Source organism: Bombina bombina, chromosome 4 (genome assembly GCF_027579735.1).
Source record: "Bombina bombina isolate aBomBom1 chromosome 4, aBomBom1.pri, whole genome shotgun sequence".
Taxonomy (NCBI): Eukaryota; Metazoa; Chordata; class Amphibia; order Anura; family Bombinatoridae; genus Bombina; species Bombina bombina.
In genome coordinates, this window is record NC_069502.1 from 78,659,589 (window position 1) to 78,677,740 (window position 18,152).

Genomic DNA, 18,152 nt, shown 5'->3' on the forward strand with positions numbered 1-18,152 from the left:
AGAAACTTTCAAACCATAATCAGAATTAGTAAAATCACTACTGGATCTAAATCTAATTGCATTAAAATATAAAATAGTGCAAAGCTTAAATATAATAATACTGAAAAGACTCAATCTGGATTGTAAAGTTATATAAAATACAGTGCTATTAGGCTTTTTTCTATTCAGTTATAGAAATGAGAGAGATCTTTGAGTATTCAGTGAGTTCAGGTTCTGTCAAGTCTGCACTAAAATTTCTCTCCAAGCAGGAGAATGTTTGATCATCAGACCCATAGAGGCCGAATTATCAAATGTCTGTCAGACCTGATCCAACAGTGCGGATCAGGTCCGACAGACATCGCTGAATGCGGAGAGCAAACGCTGCCCCCTGCAGACTCACGGCCAATCAGCCGCCAGCAGGGGGTGTCATGCAACCCTATTGTACTCGATCGGGTTGAATTGCGGCGATGTCTGTCCGCCTGCTCAGAGCAGGCGGACAGGGTTATGGAACAGCGGTCTTTAGACCGCTGCTCCATAACTTGTGTTTCTGGTGAGTCTGAAGACTCGCCAGAAACACTGGCCCTCAAGCTCCGTACGGAGCTTGATAGATAGGCCCCATAGAGTTCCAGGGTGAGAAGTAAAAAAAAAAAGACATACTCTGATGAATTGGAGTACATGATTTTCCACTACAAACACCAAAGCCAATTCCAACATATCTTTCTGGACATATAAATGCCAATACACAATTTTAAAGGTGAGGATACTTAAGAACAAATAGTAAGGTGCAAAGAAATGCCTCAAATGACACCACAAAGGGCTACATTTATCGTGAGGCGAATGCCCCGATCTGTTACAGGCTCGCTCATTCGAGCCTGCAACTAATATTTATAAAGCAGTGGTTTACAGAGCATTAATTATAGAAGGGTGTGATCTTCTGAATCTTAATTGACCACTTGGAGTAAGGACAACCAGCCTTAGGCTTTGTCATGCAAGATACAGTGTAGAAGGAATGGCATGTAAATAGATAATCAGTGTGGTAAAGCTGATTGTAGTTAAATAGGTCAAAGTGTATGGTCTTGTGTGCTGATACCAATGCTATAATGAAAAAGTTAAAGTGCAGGATGCTTGGTCTGGGGTATGAGGTGTTTAAAACTGATGAAATTGGGATGAAGGGGCCACAAGTCTGATCTGATGTATTTTCCAAATGACAGAAAGGTAATAAGAGGTACATCAGCTCTGTGGTCTGATGTAGGCTCATACGAGGCAAAAAAGCTAGAGTGGCATGTATTTAACTTGTGTTGGTAGAACATATTCACAACTGGTCTAATATAGGCTTATAGCTGTGGGTATATAGTGTGTATATCGTACACCTATTATTTGAGAACACTTGGGGGGTGTATGGTTAACACTGGGGGTTCTAGGAGAACACTTGGGAAGTGTGAGACAAATTTCCTGTGCATACTATAATTTTCTACCTCACTATTGTCTGTGTATAGAACAATGCTACAGTTGGTCTAAAATTTACCTTAGAGTAGGAGACCAGAAACAGGAATTCTACCAAACTTTTCCCTATACTGCTCTCCAACATTAAACCTCAGAGAACTGCTGGTCACGTAGTCATATGACTCCACCAAACAACTGCTGTGTTCAGCATGGGAACTTACGGTTTTAGAGTGTGACTTTATCTATGTTTCTAATCACTTTATAGTTCCATAGAGTTCCAGGGTGAATATACGAATTGGAATGTCATTTTTGCATCTTAAATGAATTACATGGTTTTATTCATGGCTTCAAGACAGAAGTAAACCACCAAAATTCAGGAAAACTGACACATTCAAAAGTTACAAGTATTTGAACATGGGATGTAACATATAATTCCTTATATATTTATACCAAATCCACGTTGTCTCACACAAAAGTAGAATCAGTGGCATAACTACTGACGGTGCCACTGCACCACGGCCCGAGGGATAGAGGGACCTATAGCAACAGAAGGAGCATTGCTGAAAATATTTATGTTTGTGTTTTTTTTGGTATGTATTGTTGGGAAGCAGAAACAGGTGTTGTTGCAGTAGATTGCACTGCAGTGACATTTCAGACTCACTGGCCAGGGCCTGTGCTGACTTGGAGTTGGAGACGGTCCTGTGCCAGATGGGATATTTTATTTTCATGAACTATGTGATGTGCAGCGGTTAAAGTAAAACCTTAAATGTATAATGGCTGGTGGATGGTTGAAATCTGAGTGCTGCAAATGCTATACTCTCAGCCATTGTCTCCCATCACACAGTTAACCCCTGGTCTTCTGGGAACCACGTCTGCCCGGCCACGTCAGTTTTGTTGGTACTCAGTCATGGCTGCCCTATATATGAATAGAATAGGAAACTATTAATTTGCAAGTTTTGTGATAACTCTGCATGTGATCTACCTGCCAAGCATAAGAATGTACTGCAGGTTATGTGCACGTGCAGTGCATCCCATGTGTTGCACATTTTTTTTAATTGGCAGCATTGATACACACATAAATGTAAAATATATGTGATTATACAATTAAAGGGAGATTAATCTCACAATTTTTAATTTATGATTCAGATAGAGCATAGATTTTTAAACACCTTTCCATTTTACTTCCATTATCAATGTTGCTTCATTCTTTTAGTATCCTTTGTGGATGGAGCCACAATGCCTCTAATGGTAGTTAGCTGACCACATCAGTAAACCAATAACAAGGCCATCCATATATCTGCAGCCACAAATTGGCATCTAGCTCCTAGGTCCTGACTCCTGAGCCTACCAGCTGGAAAGCTGTTTTAAATGGTATTCTCTATCTGAATTACTATGATTTACCTGTGGCTGGGGAGTGGGTAAAACACATTCTTGCACCAGGGTCCTCTGTTCATCAGGTTCGCACGGAGTGGAATATTTTTAGCTCGTTTAGTCAGCGCACACGTCTGATTCTTCTAGTCCTGCTTTAAATAGATGAATGTGCCATGCTGGGAAACATTTGGTCTGCAAATCTGTGTGCTGTATGAATGTTATGTCTAGCACAGCTGAACTCATTTAGGTGTGAATACCAAAACCTATTGCATTTAAATACACCCTAGTTCTAAAATATTAAACTATAGATATTATTTAAAAATAAGCTTCCCTCTCAACAGCGTCACAGTCAGAACTTTAGCAGAAAGTGTCTATTATATATTATATAGTCTCTATTGCCTTTAGCAGCAATAGGTTATTTTGGAAAATAAAGCAAAGATGGAATATTTTTCTTAATATTATTTATTAAAACCAGTATGCAAATTAGCTAAAATATACAGTATGTTATGTTAAAGGGACGTGCTAGTGGAAAACTTACGTGCTCTAATTCAGTTTTTGTGCTACTGATGCTCCAACTCTGAGAGAGGTAATGTTGCATTACAATTCACTTCTAATATCAAATGTTATGGTATCTTTTGTTGAAACCAGGGATGTAAGCTCAGGAGCATGCATTTGTCTGGAGCACTATATGACAGCACTAATTCCCACTATGTAGTGCTCCACACACCTCTATAAATTACCAAAAACTGGAGTGCCCAGATAAAGGGCTATATAGTACCACCCATAAACATATATTATACGCAAAGGTATGAAAATATAAAGAATTCACAATTAATTGTAACATAAAAAAAATAAATTATATATATATATATATATATATACATACACACACACTGTATGTATGTATGTATAGATAGATAGATAGATAGATAGATAGATAGATAGATATAGATATAAATAATACCAAAAATATATATATATATTTTCCCAAAAAAATAATGGCATATATCTAAAAGATGTCCAGAAGACTAATTCGCAGCAAAAAAAAGGACAAGCACCACTGCTGTGATAAAACAACGATTTATTCCAAACATCTTTAAAAAATACAGGACAGCAGTATCCAGTGAAAAATAGTTAAAAAGAGCAGAGCAAAAATGGGCTTACGCGTTTCAGCATATAGCCGTAGTCATAGCCTGATATTTTGCTGACACCCTCAGATTTAAAAAGCACACTCTGTAAGCTAACTGGGTATCAAAGTAACTCCTCTTTTAACTCTTTATTAACCTTGACAAAAAATGTTTTATAATGAATATACTGATTTGGTTTGTTTGACCTGCTGAACATTTTATCAGGGAAGCTTAATCTTTTGGTCCCTATTGTGAATATTATTCATATTAGAAGCCAATATAAAGAGAATATCATACAGACCTAACAGTACCTTATTACTACAATGTATCAAATTTTAGTAAGTCTCAGCAATGAAATTCTAATTCTATGTATATTTCTAATTAATACATAAAAGAGATATGTTGGATACTTTTAAATAGTATAATCGCTATAAGTAAAATTTATTCACAGCGTTATATAATTGCCAAAGAAATTCACAATATATTAAGGCAAATAACTATTTATGATATGATCAGCATATCTAAAAACAGAACCTAACCAAATTCTTCTAGTTCACCTCTAATTATTCGTATTCAACAGAATATATCCCTCTCATAATTGTAAGATATAGACGATAGCTTAATCTAGTGTATTAGATATTCTAATTGGGTTTAAATTTTATGTGAGGAAAACATCTTACTGGACCACAGACAGTCACAATATATCTTATGTAGTCAATATGGATTAGACAACATTCTAAACGCAGTCCATATATAAATATCGATATCCTCAACTGTGGTGCAGAATAGGTTAATGTGGTCTTTATAATTGGTATAAAGCTCCAAATTCATGAGAAGCCTGTAAAGCTAAATGATAGGAAATTGTTGGTATGTATACATATGCAAAGGGGGGCAGATGTGATATGATCAACTGGGATATATTTACTCCCAGTAATTGATCAGATCGTATGTTGAGTTTAGGCCCTCTGGATGTCTCGTTCTTAGTCTAAACATCCAGAAGGCCTCCCTTTTGGCAAGTAATTTTTCCACATCACCCCCTCTTTTCGGTGTTTTAACCTTCTCAAAAGCACACCATCGCAGTGTGTTAATGTCACATTTATGTTTGTTTTTAAAATGCCACACCAGAGGGGTGTTAGATTTACCCCTAGTAATTGTGGATAAGTGTTCTCTGATTCTTGACTTTATGTCTCTAGAGGTGAGACCTATGTATTGCAATCCACATACATGGCAATACAATAGGTAAATGACCTCTGTAGACATACAATTTAAGCAGGATAGTATTTTGAACGTTTCCCCTGTTATGTGTGAAGTAAAAAACTTAGTTTTAGTTAAGTATTCACACGGCTTACATTTGTGGTGACCACATGGGTACATACCCAAGCTTGTTAACCATGATGAGGGTCTATCTGGTTCAGATTCCAAAAGTGTAGGAGACAGCATATTTCCCAAAATTGGACATTTTTTGGAACTACATCTGACCCCTACTTTCACAAGGTCCACTAATTTGTCATCCGCCTCTAAGATGTGAAAATGTGTTTTTATTATTTTCACAATCTCAGGAAATTGTTTGCTATAATTGGTGATGAAATTGACCCCTTGTTATGGTTCATTACTCTTGCTTTTTTAAATTCTCCTTTGGCAACTGCTTCCACTGTATGTTTGGGGTGGCAACTTCTACCATGAAGCAATCAATTTCCCGATATTGGCTTCCTATAAATCTTAGTTACCTCTGGTTTACCACTATTACCTTTAAGGGTAATATCCAAAAAATTGATAGTATCAGGATTTGTTTCGTGTGTGAAGCTTAATCCCACTTCATTCCAGTTCAAAAGTTGTACAAATTTATCAGTGTCTTCCACCCTCCCCTTCCAAATGAAGAGGAGGTCATCGATGTATCTTCCATATAGGAAAATATCATCTTGGTGGATGTTTCTATCTCCAAAGATGTGGAGCCGCTCCCACCAACCTAAGAATAGGTTGGCGTATGAGGGGGCAAATTTGGCCCCCATAGTGGTTCCACACCTCTGGAGATAGGAAGCATCTTGGAATTGAAATAAATTGTGGGTTAATAAGAACCTAGTTACTCTTGTCACATATTTTTGAAAACAGGTGGAGAACTCTGATTGAAATTTCAAATAATACTCAATAGCCTTAATACCTTCTTCGTGCGGTATAGAGGAATATAGGGCCACTGCATCCACAGTGACCCAACTAAACTCCTCCTGCCAGGTAATTTATTTCATTAAGTTAAGTACCGACTTGGTATCTTTAATATAAGATGGCAAGGACTTAACAAAAGGATAGAGTATCGAGTCTAACCACTCTGACAGGCGTTCAAAAATAGAACCTATCCCACTGACAATGGGGTGACCCTGGACTTGGTCCAGAGACTTGTGCACCTTTGGAAGGTGGTGGAACAGGGGTGTTCTAGGGTGTTCCACATAAAGGCATTGGGCTGTAGTTGAATCAATACACCCCTGTTCCACACCATCATCCAATAGGTGACTGAATTCCTCAGCAAATTGTTTAGTGGGGTCTCTAGCAAGTCCTTTGTAATTCACTGTATTAGTTGTCTTAATGCCTCCACTACATACATAGATTTGTTCATGACAACCACAGTGCCCCCCTTCTCCGCATTTTTTATGACCAAGTGCCATAACCCTAAATCCCTCTATTAGGATAAATGATTGAATGTAGGTATTACTATTTATGCAATTCCCAATGAGCAATGAGAACTGATACCTCTTAGGAATAACGGTTATAAGTAATAAAACTGGTGTGAGTTTGAAGTCACAAGTAACAAGGTGTTATTTACTTGGACAGGTATACTCACAGGATATGTGGAAAAGATACAATTGTATCTGAGTGGTGGTTAAATTAAGTCTCCTCCTTCTTACCACAGGTATTGTTAATGAGAGATTTCAGTTCTTAATTATCAACTTCAGGATAAGGAGAATTAAAGCAAATATGGAGGAACATAAATTCAGTATGTCATAACACTGTAAAACGTTAATCTTTATGATTAGTAGAACTGTTCAGATGTAGCAGGTTTATAAGGTGACCGTTTTGGTAAAATGAGATATAACCTGAATGATAAGGTGTACAAACAAATGAGGAGTTCAGACCTTCGACAACTCCGTTGTATAGACAGACAATATAAGAATGCAAATATCGTAACTGAGTTTGTAAGTCTTAACAGATAATGATACTTGCGGTTTCCTTAGATAAATTAGGGAGCGTTGTAGTCCGCATTGAGCTGTGTTTGTTTCCTGCAGCTTGTCGGGTGTTCCGTCTCCACACGCTGTCAGTGATGACGTCAGTGAACGCTGAGATCTCCTGCTTGTTACAGAGACACTCCTTGCTTACGGCTTTTCACACAAACGCTCTATTTAGTCTTTTGGAATATTATGCAGAAGGTTTTCCAAGATAAAGGTTATAACTCAGAGTTAAATGGATTATAGATTCTTTGAGGTTCTATAGGTTACTTCAGGATTTAGGAGAATAGTATCAATAAGTTTAGAGAGACCTTGATACTATACACTTGCAATAATCAAGCAATTGTATATTGCTTGAGTCCCTCCTTAAATAGGTGTTCCAGTCTTCAGTAAAGGTTTTCTTAAAGGGGCAGGATCCACCATTATGATATGTCTTAAAGGGACGTAGAATATGACACCAAGTCTTGATTGCCTGTTTCTCTCTAAGTGATATAGTGGACCTTATGGGGTTGCCCTTAAGCTTCAGGTTGATAAGATCTTTTTCTATCCTTGAGTGAAAAGTTTCCACAATATCCCCCCTAGATTGAATCGGGTAGAACCTTGATTGGGGCTTCATTGTTATGCCCCTAGTTATGTTCCCTTCCTCACACAGGAAGTCAGATCTTAAATTATTTAATGCTGTCACATCACATTTTTCCTGAAATGTTAATCCAGTGGAGTCAATATGCATGTTATGATTATGTGTTAGTAGACTAGTATAGGTGGTAGCACCTTGTTCTGAAAAATGTTTTTTTTAAGGTGATGTTTCTAACCAACCTATTGACATCTATCATAGTCTGGAACATGTCAAAATCTTCAGAGGGAGCAAAGGACAAACCATATTTGTTCATCATTTAGTGTTTTACTTGACAGATTGATGACATTACCTATTTGTACTTGCTCACTGCTTTTTGCCCTCTCAATGGGTACCTGTCTTGTGTTTTGTTTGGTGTCTCTGGAATTGCTGATAATGCTGGGTCCATGGGAAAAACCTGTTCTATATCTGATGTGTGTGTGACCCCTGTGATTGAGACACTAGGGAAGTATACTTAGTTCCTGCTACCTTATTATGTTGTGACCTCGGTTCCTTAGGCCTTACTACAGGTTGTTCTGTAGTTATTGTGGTACTGGTATTTTTAAGTATCCCTACAATAGCTGACTGTTTTTCTTCACTGCCTGATGACCTATCTTCAGAGGAAAAGTCAGGTTCACTATCTGAAAAAGATACTACCTTACCTGGTGTTTTATTGGCCTGTGTTTTTTTGTTCTTATTTTAGTTTTTATTTCTGTTTTTATTTTTCCCTGGGTAGTTGTTCCTTTGTCTGTAGCTGGCCCTTTGTTTCTTATTCCAAATATAAACTTTCTTAGTGTCATAATCTGCTTTATCTCTAAGATATTTTGTATGCTTGTTTTCCATCACTATCCTTTTATTTGTTGCTAAGGTTTCTCTTAACAAACTGTCAAACCTGGGGTAATTTATGTCATTCATTCTTTTGTTCATCTCTATCTGTAAGTTGTCAATCTCCTTTCTGATCTGTAATAGCTGGGGGTTTTTATAATCTATAAGTAACAATATTAGTCTGGATGCACAGTCAGAGAGAACATCATTCCACAAGTCCACAAATTCAGAGTCACATAAGTCCACCTCAAAGGTGGGAAATTTAAAAATCCTCAGGCCTCTCTGTATCATTTTGGCTTGGATATATTTCTCTAGAGTCCACAGGTCCCATTGGAGCCTTGTTTCTTTTAGCAAAAGATTCTCCATCATATCAAATAAATTGCTGAGAGTCAGTATGCCTTTGTCATTGGAAAATATTAGTTCACAGTCATTAGTATTTGCATTTCTGTCACATGCTGGCATTAATGAAAAAAAGTTTGGATTACTGCTGTCCATATCTGTGCAAAGCCGTATATTATTTGTATAGCCCCTTGTTTATGGTGTTGCCGTAAACACCTAATTTAAGAAAAGTATGCAAAAGTGGGAAACTTGGGGGTATACTGTAAAAATATAATTATTACGCAGTCCAAAATGAGAGATTGGATCTATAAATAAATAGCATAGGTGAAGCACTTTACCCAGTTCTGTGGTATATAACTTTGTACCAGAACGGTACATACAGGTCTGGTAGTGGCGTCAGTGAGGTGTATTTGAGGCACAAATGCTGTAAATGTAGCTAGGCAAACAAATTATAGCATGTCATACACCAGCTATATGGCTCGGTAACATAAGACCTTCTTAGCAAAGTCCACTTGTCACATCTTAGAGGCGGATGACAAATTAGGGGAGCTTGTGAAAGTAGGGGTCAGATGTAGTTCAAAAAAATGTCCAACTTTGGGAACTATGCTGTCTCCTACACTTTTGAAATCTGAACCAGATAGTCCCTCATCATGGTTAACAAGCTTGGGTATGTACCCATGTGGTCACCACAAATGTAAGCCGTGTGAATACTTAACTAAAACTAAGTTTTTTACTTCACACATAACAGGGGAAATGTTCAAAATACTATCCTGCTTAAATTGTATGTCTACAGAGGTCATTTACCTATTGTATTGCCACGTATGTGGATTGCAATACATAGGTCTCACCTCTAGAGACATAAAGTCAAGAATCAGAGAACACTTATCCGCAATTACTAGGGGTAAATCTAACACCCCTCTGGTGTGGCATTTTAAAAACAAACATAAAGGTGACATTAACACACTGCGATGGTGTGCTATTGAGAAGGTTAAAACACCGAAAAGAGGGGGCGATGTGGAAAAATTACTTGCCAAAAGGGAGGCCTTCTGGATGTTTAGACTAAGAACGAGACATCCAGAGGGCCTAAACTCGAGATACGATCTGATCAATTACTGGGAGTAAATATATCTCAGTTGATCATATCACATCTGCCCCCCCCCTTTGCATATGTATACATACCAACAATTTCCTATCATTTAGCTTTACAGACTTCTCATGAATTTGGAGCTTTATACCAATTATAAAGACCACATTAACCTATTCTGCACCACAGTTGAGGATATCTATATTTATATATGGACTGCGTTTAGAATGTTGTCTAATCCATATTGACTACATAAGATATATTGTGACTGTCTGTGGTCCAGTAAGATGTTTTCCTCAAATAAAATTTAAACCCAATTAGAATATCTAATACTGTACACTAGATTAAGCTATCGTCTATATCTTACAATTTTGAGAGGGATATATTCTGTTGAATACAAATAATTAGAGGTGAACTAGAAGAATTTGGTTAGTTTCTGTTTTTAGATATGCTGATCATATCATAAATAGTTATTTGCCTTAATATATTGTGAATTTCTTTGGCAATTATATAACGCTGTGAATAAATTTTACTTAAAGTGATTATACTATTTAAAAGTATCCAACATATCTCTTTTATGTATTAATTAGAAATATACATAGAATTAGAATTTCATTGCTGAGACTTACTAAAATTTGATACAATGTAGTAATAAGGTACTGTTAGGTCTGTATGATATTCTCTTTATATTGGCTTCTAATATAAATAATATTCACAATAGGGACCAAAAGATTAAGCTTCCCTGATAAAATGTTCAGCAGGTCAAACAAACCAAATCCGTATATTCATTATTAAACATTTTTTGGCAAGGTTAATAAAGAGTTAAAAGAGGAGTTACTTTGATACCCAGTTAGCTTACAGAGTGTGCTTTTTAAATCGGAGGGTGTCAGCAAAATATCAGGCTATGACTATGGCTTTATGCTGAAACGCGTAAGCCCATTTTTGCTCTGCTCTTTTTAACTATTTTTCACTGGATACTGCTGTCCTGTATTTTTTAAAGTTGTTTGGAATAAATCGTTGCTTTATCACAGCAGTGGTGCTTGTCCTTTTTTGCTGTTATTATATGCCGTTTTGCACCATGCTGATTTACTGTGCCGAAAAAGCCGCCTAGGGATTGGATGGTGAGCACACACCCTCGTCAGTGACGTCACACACCAGCCGCACAGCACTGCAGAACGGATCTGACGGAGAGGCAAGTCCTAGGTGAGCGGAAGGTATAGGAGCGGATCCGGGTTCCCAAGAGTCTCCAGGTATACCCGCACACCAATACCCTGAGGGAAGGACCAACGTTAAAGAAAGGTTCCACGCATTGTGAGGAGGTATGTGAGGTGGGCCCACCGAGGCATCATTTATATATCAAGTGGACTTTGCTAAGAAGGTCTTATGTTACCGAGCCATATAGCCGGTGTATGATATGCTATAATTTGTTTGAATAGCTACTTTTACAGCATTTGGCCTCAAATACACCTCACTGACGCCACTACCAGACCTGTATGTACCGTTCTGGTATGAAGTTATATACCACAGAACTGGGTAAAGTGCTTCACCTATGCTATTTATTTATATATCCAATCTCTCATTGTGGACTGCGTAATAATTATATTTTTACAGTATACCCCCAAGTTTCCCACTTTTGCATACTTTTCAGAAGACTAAATCATCATATGGTGAGTATATGCTGTGCAAACTCACTTATAGTCAAGATAAAAGTCCCATAAAGACATATAGTGCAAGAAAAACTCAAAAAGAAAATAGTGCAACAGAGTAAGGAGCAAAATGTGCCCCCAAGGATTAATATTCTTACCAAATGGAGTGGCCATCTACGTATTTAGGCCCAGATTAAAAAGGGTCCCAAGCTGGGCTGAAACACAAAGACGATCACTCCATTTGGTAAGAATATTAATCCTTGGGGACAAAGTTTGCTCCTTACGGTGTTGCACTATATGTCTTTGGAACTTTCATCTTGACTATAATTGAATTTGCACAGCATACACTCACCATCTGATGAATTAGTCTTCTGGACATCTTTTGGATATATATCATTATTTTTTAATAATATTTTACACATGTTCTTTGTTCTGGTTTATATTGTGCACATTTTATTTTATATAAACATACATATATATGTAAATGTATTGTTTGAGATGTTTTTATGTTACAATAAATTGTTATCTCGTTATATTTTCATACCTTTGTGTATAATATATGTTTATGTGTGGTACTATATAGCCCTTTATCTGGGTGCTTCTGGTTTTGGTTATTTACAGATATGTTGCTTTATAAAAATCTGGGACATTTCTTATTTACAGTGAGTTTGTACCTCTCTTTCTGAATGCTAGGTCATTTTTTTTCTTTTAAAGGGACAGTCTACACCAGAATTGTTATTGTTTTAAAAGATAGATAATCCCTTTTTTACCCATTCCCCAGTTTTGCATAACCAATACAGTTATATTTATATATTTTTGACCTCTGTGATTATCTTGTATCTAAGCCTCTGCAATCTGCCCGTTTATTTCAGTTCTTTTGACAGACTTGCAGTTTAGCCAATCAGTGATGGCTCCCAGGTAACTTCACGTGCATGAGCACAGTGTTATCTATATGAAAAACATGAACTAACACCCTCTAGTGGTGAAAAACCTGTTAAAATGCATTCTTAAGAGGCGGCCTTCAAGGTCTAAGAAATTAGCATATGATCCTCCTAGGTTAAGCTTTCAACTAAGAATACCAAGAGAACAAAGAAAAATTGGTGATAAATAGTGATGTCGCGAATAGTTCGCCTGCGAACATAGCATGTTCGCGTTCACCGCGGCGGGCAAACATATGCGATGTTCGATCCGCCCCCTATTCTTCATCACTGAGTTAACTTTGAACCTTTACCTCACAGTCAGCAGACACATTACAGCCAATCAGCGGCAGACACTCCCATACCAGACCCTCCCACCTCCCGGACAGCATCCATTTTAGATTCATTTGGAAGCTGCATTCTTAGTGAGAGGAGGGACAGTGTAGCTGCTGCTGATTTAAAAGGGAAATTGATAGCTAGGCTAGTGTATTCAGTGTCCACTACAGTCCTGAAGGACTCAGTTGATCTCTGCTGTAAGGACAGCACCCCAAAAAGCCCTTTTTAGGGCTAGAACATCAGTCTGTTTTTTTTTCCCTGTGTAATCTAATTGCAGTTGCCTGCCTGCCTGCCAGCGTGTGTGTCAGGCTCACAGCGTATACTGTGCCCACTTGCCCAGGGCACAGTGTCACCCCAGTGCAACTCATATCTGGTGTAACAGTAGTGTAGATTTAAAAAAAAACAAAACACTTTTTTGACTGTGTTAAATAATAGCACAGTTTTGCCATGGATCCCCCTCCGGCATGCCACAGTCCAGGTGTTAGTCCCCTTGAAACAACTTTTCCATCACTATTGTGGCCAGAAAGAGTCCCTGTGGGTTTTAAAATTCGCCTGCCCATTGAAGTCAATGGCTGTTCGCCCGGTTTGCCGGTTCGCAAACTTTTGGGGAAGTTTGCGTTCGCTGTTCACAAACCCAAATTTTTAGGTTCGCGACATCACTAGTGATAAAAGTAGTTTGGAAAATTGTTTAAAATTACATGCCCTATCTGATTCATGAAAGTTGTTTTTGGACTAGACTGTCCATTTAAGTGCTCCACACACCTAGGTATCACTTCAACAAAGAATACCATAGGATCAAAGCAAATTTGATAATAGAAGTAAATTGGAAACTTTTATAAAATGTCACAAAATAAAATTTGGGTTTCATATCCCTTTAATAGTGACATTATTACTTCATGTATTGCTGTGTGTGACTGTTAGAAGCAATGCAATAACACAATGATTTATCATGTACTGAAAAGTACAAATCAAAGTTAAAATAAAGGCAGTTTTAATGTGAAATTCCACTGACCTCACAAAGCTCACAAAAAAAAATTAGATGCAGAAATTGAATCTGGCATCTTCCACTCTGCCAATTCTAACACTAATAAAGCTCTTTAGATCACCTTGAAATCTATTGGTGATTTATTTCTGCCTTCCGTTTAGCGGTCATGGGCATCTATGGGCACTTACGCTTAAGTATTTCCTGGAGCAGACAGGTCTTCAGTAATAGGCAAAATAAATACATGTGCTAGAAGGACATTCTGAGAGTAAGTTTGAAGTACAGTCGTTTATCATTTCCAGATCAGAGTAAGTCTCTGTAATGCATATGTACTCGAGTAAAACAATATAATCCATGTGGGCACACTTCATATGAAATATAATACATTACATTGTCATTGCTATTGCCCTCAGCTCTATACTTTAATCTAATAAAAGGTTGTTATGGTAGCAGGGAAACCCTGAAGCGGTAGGAATTTATGATTCAGAGTATAAACTGTCTCTACATATATTAACTACTAAAATGCATGCATTTTTGCATGACCTATTTAAAAAAAAAAAATCCTTTGTAGAAATATACTCAATATGATATGTCAAATACCGATAGGATATTATAGGTCTTAAAGGGACATTCTGTTGTAGTAATAAAATTTTATTTTTAAACATTTGATCATTGGATTAGTATACAGTATATTTAAACTCTGCAAAGGGTTTAGCATAGAGTTAAAGGGACAGTAAAGTTAAATTAAAATTGGACAGATGCTAAATGTTGAACCATAAAACGTTCAATTGAAATATTTAGAAAATAGTTATTAATTTGTAGAGTGCCAACAACTTTCTCTGCACTGTATAGTAAAAAAAAACAGGGCAGACTGGGACAAAAGGGTTAAAGGGCCCTGTTCCCTACAGAGCTTACACCCATGCTGTTGTTTACAATATTTGCTGTATAAAATAGAACCGTGGGTAGACGTCAAAACACATGACAATAAATCTCAAAATATCCAGGACTGCTGTGAGGAACGGTACTGGGCATGAACCCAATGTTTTTTACTTGTGGTAACATGAGGAAGTTTTGGAGTAATTACTGTCTCATTCAAGCCAGTCACTGGCACTAAGCATGAGCAAGTATCTAATGCTTGTGCACGATGTATGTTAGGAGAACTGCATGCGTGAGAAGAGTTATCACAGAACATGCAATAATAATATTAACCTTACAGTATGTGGCCTTTAACACAAAATGTTACCAATGATCACTTACATTCTCTAGACTATTAAAGATTGTGGGCATATCGACATTTACTATATATGTTCAATACAAGTCATGGTGAAATGTTTTGGCATTCTAGAGTATATTTTAGTTTGCGCAAGAATTGATTACTCAATAGCCAACTATATATATCTTCTTGTTTTGTTTCTTTAAGAACGAATGAAAATCAGAGATTATATTTGACAGCACAGTAATAACCAGATCATGTTTTTAGACTTTAGATATAAAATAATATAAAACTCTCTTCAATTAAGTAGATGCAAATCCTTTCATTCATGCCTTTAGTTGCCATTTGAAAAAGTGGAAAAACAACATAACTTTAGGACAATAGTTAGCATGAACTGTACTAGGATAGCAGATTCTGAAAACCAGGTTACGATTTTGTAACAATGTTTCCATCAAGTGAGTGCAATAACTTCTGCAATAGAGGAAGCCAGATATAAGGAGAGGGACTCACTCATGGTATATAAGAAACCTACTACATGTAGCACGCTCCTGCACCAGAAGTGTACTACACGTTGTTCAATGACGCCACTGAGCTCTCTGTGCTTAGAGAGGGAGCCCGTGACGTGCTATTCGAAAAAACAGCCATGCAGAAAAGGACAGCTTCACACTAGAGGTAAGTATACTCTTAGGTGACAAATTTAGGCTTTTAAAAAATAAAAATCAAAAAAAGGGCTATCGTCATGTTACATAATTCGGCACACATTTACTGTCTCTTTAAGGATTTTAAAGTTTGGAGCACAAGTAAGTTAAACAACTGGAAAGGTGACTTTTAAAGCAAAGTGTTATCTTGTTAATAGGCCTAACCATTATCATATTATGCATCAGTAGATCAAAAGCCCTAATTTTCTGGGGATCTTAATAGTTTTAGGGTCATATAGGTATATAAAAACATCCTATCCTATTATAAATCCTATTATATAGTCAGTTCACTTATTATATTTTTAATAAATGTCTGTAAATTTAAATGTATGTTTTTAAATTTGAGTAGTGATCTGATGAATTCTGGAACTATTTACTAAAAAAAATATTTTTTACTTATTTACATTTATTTTAATTTTTGTGTGACTTTGTGTGTGTATGTATGTGTATATGTGTGTATATATATATATATAAAATATACATATACACATACAGGGGTTGAAAAACCCAGTCGTCCAGTAGTCCCGGACAACCTTCAAATTTCTTGGGACGACTTAGAAAAATGGCCTGCTATTTTCAACATGTATCTGTCATATAAACTTTCATTTTTATAAAGATGTCTGTTTTCTTAAAATATAAAAATGCTTAACATGTTAAAACAATCCACATCATGTAGAATGTGCCTTAAAAACAGAAGATTCGTCCTATATTTTTTTGCAGGCTAAACCATTTTGATTGTTTTATATATACTATACTGGCAATAAAAATTATGTGCCAGCAAAACATATATAATTTAAGTTTCTTTTAATTTATGTAAAAATAAATAATTCCCTGTAATATTTCAAATAAACTTTAAATTAAGGCAATTATATGTATATCTATTTATATACAGCATAAACTACAATTTATTAAAACGTGTTTACATTTATATGCTGCTGGAACAATTTTAAATAATGATTTTCTCATATTATGTTACTACTACTTTTTCTAATACTTCCGCACACATCAATTTGCAAAAAAACAAATCAGTCATTGTAGAGGCTGTTTCAATTTTCTCCCAGTAACACTGTACTTCTCAGGTCAATATTCCCAAATGATAAATAACAGAAAACAGACGGCTAGATTTAGAGTTTTGTCGGTAACGACCCGCGTAGCTAACGCTGGCTTTTTTTCCCCCCGCACCTTTTAAATACCGCTGGTATTTAGAGTTCACAGAAGGGCTGCGTTAGGCTCCAAAAAGGGAGCGTATAGCATATTTACCGCCACTGCAACTCTCAATACCAGCGGTGCTTACGGACGCGGCCAGCTTCAAAAAGGTGCTCGTGCACGATTCCCCCATAGGAAACAATGGGGCTGTTTGAGCTGAAAAAAAACCTAACACCTGCAAAAAAGCAGCGTTCAGCTCCTAACGCAGCCCCATTGTTTTCTATGGGGAAACACTTCCTATGTCTGCACCTAACACCCTAACATGTACCCCGAGTCTAAACACCCCTAACCTTACACTTATTAACCCCTAATCTGCCGCCCCCGCTATCGCTGACCCCTGCATATACTTTTTAACCCCTAATCTGCCGCTCCGTACACCGCCGCAACCTACGTTATCCCTATGTACCCATAATCTGCTGCCCCTAACACCGCCGACCCCTATATTATATTTATTAACCCCTAATCTGCCCCTCACAACGTCGCCGCCAGCTACCTACAATAATTAACCCCTAATCTGCCGACCGGAACTCACCGCTACTATAATAAAGTTATTAACCCCTAATCCGCCTCACTCCCGCCTCAATAACCCTATAATAAATAGTATTAACCCCTAATCTGCCCTCCCTAACATCACCGACACCTAACTTCAAGTATTAACCCCTAATCTGCCGACCGGACCTCACCGCTACTCTAATAAATTTATTAACCCCTAAAGCTAAGTCTAACCGTAACCCTAACACCCCCCTAAGTTAAATATAATTTAAATCTAACGAAATAAATTAACTCTTATTAAATAAATTATTCCTATTTAAAGCTAAATACTTACCTGTAAAATAAACCCTAATATAGCTACAATATAAATTATAATTATATTGTAGCTATTTTAGGATTAATATTTATTTTACAGGCAACTTTGTAATTATTTTAACCAGGTACAATAGCTATTAAATAGTTAATAACTATTTAATAGTTACCTAGTTAAAATAATTACAAAATTACCTGTAAAATAAATCCTAACCTAAGTTACAATTAAACCTAACACTACACTATCAATAAATTAATTAAATACAAATACCTACAAATAAATACAATTAAATAAACTAACTAAAGTACAAAAAATAAAAAAGAACTAAGTTACAAAAAATTAAAAAATATTTA

General features: G+C 36.7%; 1 protein-coding gene and 1 long non-coding RNA gene across 3 annotated transcripts in view; one reads left to right on the forward strand and one right to left on the reverse strand.

The window, feature by feature from the left end:
- LOC128655921 (uncharacterized) overlaps positions 1–18,152 on the forward strand; it is a 233,721-nt gene that overhangs the window by 134,563 nt on the left and 81,006 nt on the right. The gene's annotated exons all lie outside the window — the stretch shown is intronic.
- Positions 1,729–2,951, reverse strand: LOC128655922 (uncharacterized). Its single transcript, XR_008401938.1, has 2 exons — positions 2,824–2,951; positions 1,729–2,338 (listed from the first exon to the last, which is right to left on the reverse strand). It is a non-coding gene; the product is annotated as an uncharacterized LOC128655922 (long non-coding RNA).